Source organism: Pygoscelis adeliae, unplaced genomic scaffold, assembly GCF_000699105.1.
Source record: "Pygoscelis adeliae isolate BGI_AS28 unplaced genomic scaffold, ASM69910v1 Scaffold4, whole genome shotgun sequence".
NCBI classification, from domain to species: domain Eukaryota; kingdom Metazoa; phylum Chordata; class Aves; order Sphenisciformes; family Spheniscidae; genus Pygoscelis; species Pygoscelis adeliae.
Genome location: NW_008824986.1, coordinates 15,312,707 through 15,325,068, shown reverse-complemented (window position 1 = coordinate 15,325,068; position 12,362 = coordinate 15,312,707). Strand labels below are relative to the sequence as shown.

Below are 12,362 nucleotides of genomic sequence, written 5' to 3'. Positions count from 1 at the left end.
GGAATGCCTTGTAATACCCCAGAGATATGAATGCCATTATTCCAGTTCTTTACAGCAGAGAGGGATGTACTTTGTATTTAAGGCAAATGTGTAATGTCCTGATAATCACTATAGCCACAGAAGTCAGAAAGTAAGTGATTATCTATGTAACTATCTAAAAGACAGTACTTGAAACCTAGTCAGCAGCCAGCCCTTTGAATTTATTAATCAATTAAGTTTTTAAAAGAACTATTATCTCTTATCTCAACATTTGTACTGTCTGAGGCTGTGTTCAGGGATTGGGAACCTCTTGTGAAGCAGCATGTGTGCTGATGGGAGGTGGAAGAAAGGAACAAGGAGTTGCTGTTTGTTTATATATATATACATACATAAAAAAACAGAATGAGGATGCTGAATTAAAAAAAAAGTGTTGAAAACCAAACAAATCGTAAATAATTTAAAATGAAATTTCTGTTAGTGTAGTCTTAGGGATGCTAAGAGATACTTGATGTCTTTGTTTTTGTTTTTCTTTGGAGAGTGTGTGTGTCAAAGTCTACTGCATTTGGATAATTTCAGAATTAATATAGCTAGTGGGAGCTGGTGCTTGCAGCCTTACGGTAGGAGGTAGTTTTCTGCCAGGAGAGCTCTGTCCTTAACAAACATACAATTTGATGGTTAGGTATTAATCAATCTAAATGACTGAAATGTAGAAATAGCTGCTGCTTGTTGAGCACAGGTGTTTGTTAGAAACCTGTCTTAAATGGACAATGAGAAATTTAGGAGTAGGTGACACTGGATTTAGAGCATTTGGCTGTTACCTCAGGAAGCTTAAGTTAAAACCCTGAACTAGGTCACAAATGAAAATGAGATTTATAGTGATGTACAGTGAAAAACTGGCACAGTGCATTACCTTTTTGCCAAGTACCTCAGTCTGCATTGTCTATATGGTTTGTGCCCCACATTTTAAGATACTGTAGCATGTTTGGTTAGTTATAGAAGTCTTATCAAATACGTATATATATGGCTCAGTATGTAAATATATACATACATATGTTTAAAGTATATACAAATACATAAAAATTCATAAGTAACTTTATCCTTCACTCATGTTAATCTTGTGATTAAATCAAAACCTGTAGACAAATCTCACTTCAACGTAGAACCTACTCAGTTTGAAATCTATTTTAGACAGCAGAGATGAAGTGAAAGACGTTACCAAAATAACGTAAATAATATGTTAGAAAATACACTTAACCATGTTACTTTTGGAAATGGAGGGCTGCCTTGTAGAAAATAAAGCCTAGAGGAAAGAGCTCTAGTAACTTGAGAAACATAAACTATAACTTTTTTTTTTAAACACCAGGGAAATCATAAGGATAATGCATTGCTTCTGAATAATCTTATCAGGTACAGAACTTTTCTAAATGAAATAATAACAATATTAATGTGGTAGGAAAAAAGTAAGTAGTAGGACCACTTTGGTCTGGTGGAGTGTGGTTTTTTGCTTCTGTTATTTATTTATTCATTATCTTGGTAACATTTGGCCATAAAAATAACTCTTGGCTGAAATGAACGTTGTAAAATGTTAGAGCAGTGAGGTGTCTCCTTGCTGCCTGGCAGATTATTTTGTAATTCCTATTTGCTTCTAATAGTAGCTGTCTGGATAGATACATGAGAAGACTTTGGGACTGCTGTTAATATTCTTCTGAAGCAAGACTGAATAGTCAGAATTTTGAATATTTCAAACCTTATTCTTTTTTCTGAGAAAATGAGTAACCATGACATGAAACTGTGAGTGCAAGAAGTTCAGTCAATGACTCAGGTAGATGGTCTGCCTCTTACTCAAAACAGGAATTATTTTTATACAGCTTTTTAACCTTTTGGATTTTATATCTAAAGTAGCATTTGCAGCCATAATTAAATGAGATAGTGATACAGAGAAATATTATGATGTCTTGTGTTTGTATCAAATGCCAACTTGATTTTCTATCAATTCTTGATTTTAAGCATAGTGGCAGGCCTATTTATAGGCAGAATTTTGGATGATATCTATGAACTAGCCTGGGCATTTCTAATAGAGTAGATGTCTGTCTTATACGATTTTGTCCAACCATGATATTAAAATAGGAAATACCAAATGTGTGTATTATTCCAGATAAGAGAGATGAAGCTACATTTCTTGTAGTTTTTTCCAGGTCAGTGGAGGATATTGTGCTATTTGCAGTATCTTTTAAAAGGCACCGATTTCTGAGTTGAAATGAAGAGGACCATTGCCACCTGGAAAATATTGGCAAGATTTGAACTGTTAATTGGTGTAGCAATTCTGTAGAAAGTATACAGTTCACTGTTGAACTCTGTAGATTGACTCAACTCCACTCAATTTTATAGAAACTTTCCATAAATACTACATGTAAATGCATCTGTGTAAAACTAGAGAGCATAAAAACTTTTTTAGTTGTTGATAACCTCTAAATGATTGGGGGTGATACAGTATTTATTAGTTTGTTTTTTTTTAAATGTAGCACAACAGCGCTCCTCCCTCTCCCCCAAATGGAAAGGTTTGCATTTAGAAAGTATTTTCTGACTTCAAGTTAAACCTCAGGAAAACAGGTCAACCATTTTTCAGCAAAATATATGTACTTGGGTACCTGTGTTAAACAATTAAGCTGTAATCTCTACGAATCTGTTTTTGTTCATCTCACAGATACAGAATCAGGTGCTTTTGAAGTTGTATTAAAAAAGAAAATAAAATTGTTTCCTGATGGATATCTCCTATATTAGAGGGGGAATAGTGGCACAATGACAGCTATAGGTAAGGAGCAGTTTTTCTGAAGACAATCCAAGTAATTTGTTAAAAATCTTTGTGTGTGGTTTTCTTCTCATTACATTATGTGAATATCACTATTCCAAAAGGCTAAGAATCCACTGAAGGGTAATAATGCATTTAATGACAGATTTCTGAGCGCTGATCTGTTTTTCCTTGCTGCCTCTCTCTTCAGTCAGCTTCCTGAAGTGTTTATCATGCTGGCTGCACTCTGCTATTCTCCTTCATACTGTATTAGTGTCTTGGCAGACTAGATTTTGTTAGGCTTTGCTGTCTGTCTTAATCTTTTTTTTTTTCTTATTTGAGGCCTCTCAAAAAATTGCTTCTCTTTTTGGAGAAGTTCTGTTATTCCAAAATCTGGATTAATTTACATAGTTACAAACAAACACTCGATAACAGTAGAGAAAATGGTGTGTTTCTTTGCTTAGATTCAAGGCAACCAGCATTTGGATTGTTTTTTTAGATAGTTATGGCTTATACTCGCATATTTTAAAGAATGTATGTATGTACGCTGAAGAACAATCTGGAGATAGAAGCCATCCTGAATTTTTCAGGACCCATGCTATGAAGCTAAGCTTTCAGCAGTGTTATTTACTCCATTTATGTATCAAGCTATTAAATGGAAGTAGTCCAATCATTTGTGCAGCGAGAGAGATTACTGTGCCTGTTCGTCACCTCGTCTCTTGGCCTCTGTTCATCCAAAATTCTGTTATTTGTTTTGTCAAAGAAACTTGAAATAGAGCATTTTGACATATGCTGTTGCTGGAAATTAATAGGAGAATTTCTCTGCATGCAGAAAAAGTAGAAAGCTCTTTTATATATGCATGCCAATATTTTTCCTCAGACTGAATGTTAGCACCACGAGGAAGAGGAAAACCTTGTGTGTTTGCGCCTCTAATTTGCAGTGCTGATGTCTGGCAACTGCCTAGTTTAAACCAACGTAAAAAATGGCACCATGTTGTAACTGGTTGAATGACTTGCGTTATAGTATGCAAAATTAATGCAACTGTTATGATGGTGACCTTCTACATACGTGCACTTGAGTTTTAATTTTTGTTAGTACTGACTTTATGTTAGTGCTTTGTAAGGTGAATGAATATGAATAATAATTAAAAAACTGTTGACATAGTTGAGTGATAGAAAAATGACTGTTACAGAAAATGTAGGAGTTCTTTAAAGAACTTTATGATAAATATACACAAATGGAATTCCATCTTTTCTTGTGGAGTCCATTGATTTTTAAGTAGAATTTCTCACTATGCAGTGTGGCCAGCAGTTACCATCTTAAATGAATGCTTATATCACAGAAACAAAAATAGATTTTGCTACGAGAAAGTGTTTATAAATGAAACTTCCCATGCAGCAAGTTCCAGATCATGCAAGCTGCATTGATCCCATATAATACTGCCTGAAAAAAGTCGTACTGATGGAATTGGATTCAAATTTCTACACTTCAGTAGGCATAACTAACCGCAGTAAGATGAACTAGAGTAACACTGTTTAGTTCCTCCTGTGGAGGAAGTTAGCAGTCATAGGGAATTACAGGTTGTATACAAATCAGCATGCATAAAGGCAGTTATTCTGCTACTTACATTCAGGAGAACTGGCTGCATTAAGGACATTAATTCTTCTCTGGTTGCTATGCTGGACAGACTAGATGTGGCGTAGTAGGTACCATTTTGAGATGCAAATGAATTGGAGAAGTTCTAGAGGAGGGAATACTAGAAAATGACGCATGAGGAATGTTGGATTAGATTCCTTAATTCAGAGAAGAAAAGCTTGAAGGCAGATGTTCGTAAAAAAACAAAAACAAAAAAAAAAAGGCAGAAAGAGGAAGGGAATTACCTGTCTTCCAGGTCAGCTCTGAGTAGGACAGGAAGTAATATATTTAAGTTGAAGTGAGAAAAAAAAATTAAGTTAGATATTTAGTAAAACTTTCTAACAACAAGGATGTCAGTACTAAAATAGATTGCATAAGAAGATGGTAGACTTCTGTCATTGGAATTATTAAGAACAGATTAGACAAATAACTGTGAAGAAAGATTCCAGTATGATTGATCCTGTCTTGGGGTAGGCATTGGGGCGTGTTGTAACTGAATGGCAATTTAAGGTGGTGTGTTTTTTTTTTTTTTTGCGGAAAAAAAGTCAAGTACCACCTAACACGGTGAGGAGGTAGAATAAAATCCTTAGTCTCATAGATTACGACCTGCTATGCCACCTGGATGCTCACAAGTCTATGGGGCCAGATGGGATCCACCCGAGGGTGCTGAGGGAGCTGGCAGAGGAGCTCGCCAAGCCGCTCTCCATCATTTATCAGCAGTCCTGGTTAATGGGGGAGGTCCCAGACGACTGGAGGCTTGCCAATGTGACGCCCATCTACAAGAAGGGCCAGAAGGAGGATCCGGGGAACTACAGGCCTGTCAGCCTGACCTCGGTGCCGGGGAAGATTATGGAGTGGTTCATTTTGAGGGCGCTCACAAGGCATGTGCAGGACAACCAGGGGATCAGGCCCAGCCAGCACGGGTTCATGAGAGGCAGGTCCTGCTTGACCAACCTGATCTCCTTCTATGACCAGGTGACCCGCCTAGTGGATGAGGGAGAGGCTGTGGATGTGGTCTACCTGGACTTCAGTAAGGCCTTTGACACCGTCTCCCACAGCATTCTCCTCGAGAAGCTGGCGGCTCACGGCTTAGACAGGTGTAGTCTGCGCTGGGTAAAAAACTGGCTGGACGGCCGGGCCCAGAGAGTTGTGGTGAATGGAGTTCAATCCAGTTGGCGGCCGGTCACGAGCGGTGTTCCCCAGGGCTCAGTTTTGGGGCCGGTCTTGTTCAATATCTTTATCCATGATCTGGACGAAGGGATCGAGTGCACCCTCAGTAAGTTTGCAGATGACACCAAGTTGGGCGGGAGTGTTGATCTGCTCGAGGGTAGGAAGGCTCTGCAGAGGGACCTGGACAGGCTGGATCGATGGGCCGAGGCCAACTGTATGAGATTCAACAAGGCCAAGTGCCGGGTCCTGCACTTGGGCCACAACAACCCCATGCAGCGCTACAGGCTTGGGGAAGAGTGGCTGGAAAGCTGCCTGGCGGAAAAGGACCTGGGGGTGTTGGTCGACAGCCAGCTGAACATGAGCTGGCAGTGTGCCCAGGCGGCCAAGAAGGCCAATAGCATCCTGGCCTGTATCAGAAATAGTGTGGCCAGCAGGAGCAGGGAAGTGATCGTGCCCCTGTACTCGGCCCTGGTGAGGCCCCACCTCGAATACTGTGTTCAGTTTTGGGCCCCTCACTACAAGAAGGACGTTGAGGTGTTAGAGCGTGTCCAGAGAAGGGCAACGAGGCTGGTGAGGGGTCTGGAGAACAAGTCTTATGAGGAGCGGCTGAGGGAACTGGGGTTGTTTAGCCTGGAGAAAAGGAGGCTGAGGGGAGACCTCATCGCGCTCTACAACTACCTGAAAGGAGGATGTAGCGAGGTGGGTGTTGGTCTCTTCTCCCAAGTAACTGGCGAAAGGACAAGAGGAAATGGCCTCAAGTTGCGCCAGGGGAGGCTTAGATTGGACATGAGGAAAAATTTCTTTACTGAAAGAATAGTTAAACATTGGAACAGGCTGCCCAGGGAAGTGGTTGAGTCACCATCCCTGGAGGGATTTAAAAGACATGCAGATGAGGTGCTTAGGGACATGGTTAAGTGGGCATGGTGGTGTTGGGTTGATGGTTGGACTCGATGATCTTAGAAGTCTTTTCCAACCTTAATGATTCTATGATTCTATTCTATGATTCTATTATTTCCATGGTAACTTTAATTTACAATAGAATAAATATTGAGATTACCTTTAATGTTACTATATTTTATTTTCTGCATCTGGTTTGTTTACCAAGTCTTCATAAGACTCTGCCCACATTTGCTTATTTCTAGTCACTTTATAGATTCTCTTGTAAGTCGCACAGTCATACATTCAGATATCCTATTCCAAATGACCTTTCATGGTCTCTGTTCTATGAATTCATATAACATTATGCAGCCTAAGGAAGGGAACAGATTTTTTTGAAACTTTTCTGTAAGTGAAAATACATTGCTTAAGTAAGATGCCATGTAAGTTTGTACTTTGAAAGGAACATCTACTTCTATGCAGTATTCTTACAGTAGTTTTTGGGACTGTTACAAAAATGTACTATAGAACAACAGCCTTTTTCAGAAACAGTAAATGAGGAAATAAAACACCTGTTGAACTTAAACCTTAAATTAATGTTTTACACCAATCAAAGATTATACCCATACTAACTTTATTTAAAAAAAAAAAACAAAACAACAAAAAAATCTTCAAAAACCAAATACAAGAAAAAACAGATTTGTGCCACATATAAGTGTTAAGCTTCTTGAAATACAGAATATATTCTTATGGGGAAAAAATGTTGTTGTATTGTAGTCTTCCTTATACTTTTCTGGGATTTTTTGATTGTTTTGGAGCCTGATTTTGTTTAAAATAAATTAGAGGGAGGAACTGAATACTTGAATTAAGCAGTAGGGACTTTTTAGAAAAGAAACTGTTACTTTGTCAATGGATAAAGTGGGGCCTATTTAAGAGCATGCCTTTGATTAGTTGGCATGTGAAAAGTTGTTGTGAATGTCATTACTGTTTCTAAATATATGTTCTTCTATTAATGCAAAGCAGTATGTAACAAGTATAAGAGTGTGATTGGCATATGCAAATATTTTCTTAATGTATTAACTACTTATTCCTCTTGATTAGTCATTGAAGAAAAATTAGAACTACAGTATGTTCAGTAATTCTATTTTAATATATGTTGTGAAAAAAAATTAACCAACAGCAAGGTTCTACAATAAATGTAAAAATGCAGGAAAATCAAATGCAAATTCTTAGGTTTTTTGTCAGGTGCTGATCAATGATTTATGCCTGGAAAATGAAAGTCTGACTTTGTGGGTTTCTCAGGACATGTTTTTCAGATCTTCCTTTGGAAAAAAATATTACAGAAACCTTCTTAGTCTATCACTTAAAATTTTGGTATGAGAAATGGCCTCTTGATCTCTTCTCTATTTCTTTCTGATATCATAGTGCTCACTGATTCTGGTTTGTCCTGTAAGGTGGTCCAAATTTTTTTTCCCTTCTTTCTTAACATATTCAGCTGATCTCATCTGGGGTATGTGAAGAGCCTTTTTCCCTGCTGTAAAGGTTAGGCACAAGATCTCAAGCTGGAAAGACTGCTCCTACTTGTATTTAAGAAGGATTTGATCTTATAACTTTGAAGCATAGTTATTGATTTTTATTTTTTTCATAAAACAAATTTTCGTAAAAGATGAAAAGAAGGAGCAAAATTTTGCAACAATGGAGAGAATAGTCCTTGACTGACACACAAATACTGATGTTGAGATGAATCCATATAGCAAAATATGCTCTGTATCTTATATTCAGATATATCTGAAGTAGGAATTGCAAAGTAATCCAGCTTTTCATAAAATGCTGAATAAAAATGTGACACTAAGTAATATAGAGATAAAAAAACCTCTCCGTAACCCCTTCTTTTATTTAACAATGAATATTTGTAACATTATGAATGTGCCTTATGCTTTGTTTCTCCTAATATTACCTGTATTATAAATCAGACCTCTGTCTGTCCATCTACCAGCAGTTTTGTGGGTCTTCATGTTCGGCTGGTGACAGAAAATACCCAGTGACTTCTCTGGTTTAAATTAGTGCCCCTTTCTGAAAGATTTGATGATATTATTCTTTTACGAGAAGATACAGGAGATGACAGGACTGCATTTTTCACAGATCTATAAATATTACAGCCAGGAAGGGCCGTTTTAATAACCTGCTCTGACATCTTATGTATTACGGGCCATAGATTTCATCTGACTACTCCTTCATTTTAGACCAATAATTTCTGACTGAACTAGAACATACTTTTCTCTCTTCTCGAAATGCATCAGTTTTGATTTAAAGTCTCTGCAGTGGTAAATATAAATGTTGCCACTGTGAATTCTAACTCAATTATATTTGCCATTATTTTATAAAGTGGTAGTATTCCAGGGGAATATAGATTTCCCTTTGTTTCAGGTTTTGGTTGCCCTGTGTTGACTTCAGCCTTTAGCCCTTGCATTTCTGGTATGTGTCTGTCTGCTAGATGAAACAACCTAGTGCCACATATCTTTCACGTAAGGTATTAACAACTTGTTAAATGTCTTTAACTCTGCTGTGGAGCATCCTGACTTCTTTCTATAATTTGGTAGATCTGTTTTACAGTATACAGAGAAGGGGAAGTGTTCTCTTGGCACGCACCTCTAATTCTTTATAGGTTTTGATTATAATCCTGCCAACTAAAAAAATGTTGTTGTGTTTATGAAAGCTGGCGTGCGATTTACAAATGACAATATACAACATTAGCTGCTCCCCTGTGCATTCCGTTTAGAAAGCTGGAGTCTAGGTGTGATAAACCTGTAGTGCTTAAGCAGGCCACACAAATTGTTCTGGCTGTCCCCTCATCCCTGAAGCTTTCTCAGCAAGGAGCAGGGAGTGGGGTGCAGCATGTAGGCATCGTTCTGGCTATTCCACTTCTGTGACTAAAGAGTGCGTAGTCATGTTGGCTCATCTGGATTTTGATTATTTGACAGGATCACCGTTAGTCACAGAGCAAAACGATGTCCACAAATATCTGGCATTATATGATAGAGAATATTGCCCTTGATTTGGTAGGAGGTTATGTGAAAGTAGTACTGCTTATCTATGTGTTATTTATGGGATTTGGGATTTGATAATGTTTGGAATGAAAAATGATACAGAAAAATTCTTGGTATGACTCAAGAAACTTAAAGTAATACCCCTCTGTCTTGCTATGTCTTTATTTTAAATAGAAAAGCTCCTTTATCTTACCATTTTCGACAACCATTATTACAAAGCAGTGTCATGCTCTTACTTATGCTTTACTTTTTTCAGCAAAGTGCAATAGCTGCTTCAAAGGCTATCTACTCTTCCGAAAGAAACTATTTATCAAAAAATTATCAGCCTAGGTGAAAAGGGAAATTGTTTGTGCTTTACTAGTGCTGAAGGGCTGATCTAACAAAAACAGCTCTTGTAAGTCACCTCCATTGCATTACACAGCTACTAAGAAGGCAGTGGTCATGACTGCAAATTAATACTTACGATATTTCACATTTCTTGTAGCAAAATAAATGTTCTGTGGCTTGCTATATAAGACTTTACATCTGTATACAAACCATATGACAGCACTAAAATTATTTTGATGGAAATTTTATGCATCACTGCCTTTTTTCCAAAAAAATTAACGCCTTCAATCTAGCACACAGTCAAACATGGGATCTGCTCCTCTGATCAGCTTTACTAAGGTTCTGGTAGGGACCAACCATTCAATATTAGCTTGATTTCAAAATCAGTGATCTGTGACTTAGACCACTAAGTTATAAATTGATACTATGTTCAGAATTGTATAAACAATGTAATTAATATGTAAAGAAGCCAGAAATAACCCTGAAAAACCTGTTTCTCATGTATATAAACATGAAAGTATACCTTTCGGTAAAGTTGCGATTTCTCAACAAAAAGAAATATTGTAAACTTAAACTGCGTGTGTCTTTTGCTTTCTTCAAGCAAAAGTTTTCTGTGGCCAGGCACTCATTCACACGAGAGCACCTGGCAGGAGCATGGTTAGTCCTTCCCCGTGGCCATCGCTGCGACTTCTCCAGTGTGCAGCAAGGGAAGAGTGGGAGTTACCAACCGCGCCTCTCATCATTCATTGCTTTGCTTATGAGCTACACCAGCATTTGTATAGCACTTAGCAGGAACCATTGCTTTTGGGGAGTGGTGTACTGTAGCATTCAGACCAGCTCAATGTATTGGGTTTTATTAGGGAAATTTTCTCTCAGCTGACTGAAGTATATGAAAATTAAGCTGTGACTTAGTCAGCTTGTTCAGCATTTGCTCTGGTCTTAAATCTAGTCTATCGATTTATTAAAAAAACTGAAACCAGAAACCCCCAACTGTTTCTTTTTTCTTATTCAGTGATACTTATTCTTAACGATTATCTTTCCACATTATAGTGAAAGAAATGAGCATTTCTGAGTATGTATTTATTTTTGTTATCATTGTTGTAACATTTTAAAGAGTAGGATGGTCAGTTTTCCTGGTGGAATAAGGCCACCAGAGATGCATGTTAAGGCCTGAACTATAGAACATAATCATAAAGGATGCAGAAAATGGCGTAAATTAGTGAAGTTACAGTGTGCTGAAGATACTCTTTCACAAAGCTTTTATGTTAATAGATTATTGAATTTCATCTGCTATTTTATCACTCTGTATAAATTAATGTGAAGTAATATATATGAACGAAGGAAAAAGGTTCTATTTCTACATTAAATGAATTTCTGTATGTAATGAATCTTGAAGTATCTATTATCACTCAGAAAAAAAGTTATAGCAGCTAGTTGTGTTTAAAATGTCAGCATTGTAGTTGTTGAAAGAGCAAATAAAATGTTAAGATGGGAATAGAGAACAAAGTGGAAATCATTATTTTGCTACTGTACAGATTCATGGTTCACTTGCATCTTGAATACGACATGCTGATCTCTGTGTTGCATCTCAGAAAGGGTATAGGAGAATAGAAAAGATATATTAAAGGCAGCGAGCAAGGATTTCTCAGGTTGGAAAAGGGACAGCGGAGAGAAGGGAGGGAAACAACACGGATCATTTCATCTTGGGTGGGATAAAGCATGTGAATAGGGTACTGTTGTTCATTATCTCATCCAATACTAGACCTAAGGATTTCGGATGAAATTGCCAAGAGGTAGGCTCAGGACAAAAACAGTTGAAATGTTTCTTCATATATGTGTGGAAGTCATTCCTGCAGGACGTTCTAGATCCTGCAAGTTTACGTCAGTTTACATGGGCAAACTCCTAGGAGAAAAGGTAACCCAAAACCAATACAGAGGCACAACCTCTGGCTGAGAATATCCCTGAGCTGCAGGTCATTGAAGGTGGTGTAATGCTGTGGGGAGTATCTGTAGGGATTTAAAGTCTTTCCTGGGTATCCACTGTAGGCCACTGTCAGAGACAGGTTACTGGGCTATGTCGGCATTTTTGTCTGACCTTTTATAGCTGTTTATATGCATTTTATTTAGTTTCTGCGTAGTCCAGTGTTGTTCTGCTTTCCCATGTCTCATTGCTGACCAGGAATAAGAGAGGGACAGGCTGGCAGATATGCTTACTTAAATTTATAATTTATGCCTTAATTTCTCTTGGTCTAGAACAGTTTTCCCACTGCTGCTATGGTCTAATTTCAGAAGTAAGATGTAAGGCAATGGCAAAAGAAACAAGCAAACCAAACGAAAATACTCTTAAACAAAAAACCCTTTACATTGGCTTGGATCCATTTTGTGTAAAGGATAACAAGTTATGTGTAGTATTTGCTTGCTACTGAACTGGAAAAATTAGAAGTCTTGTGATTGCCTAGGGGAAGAAAGCAAATCAATGATATAGAATAATCAGAATTCTAGTTTTTACGAGCAAAAATAGTGTGACAAGAAATATGAA

At 37.6% G+C, this 12,362-nt stretch overlaps 1 protein-coding gene across 1 annotated transcript in view; it reads left to right on the top strand.

The window, feature by feature from the left end:
* Window positions 1-12,362, top strand: part of ATRNL1 (attractin-like 1) — a 548,413-nt gene that overhangs the window by 35,820 nt on the left and 500,231 nt on the right. The window lies entirely within an intron of this gene.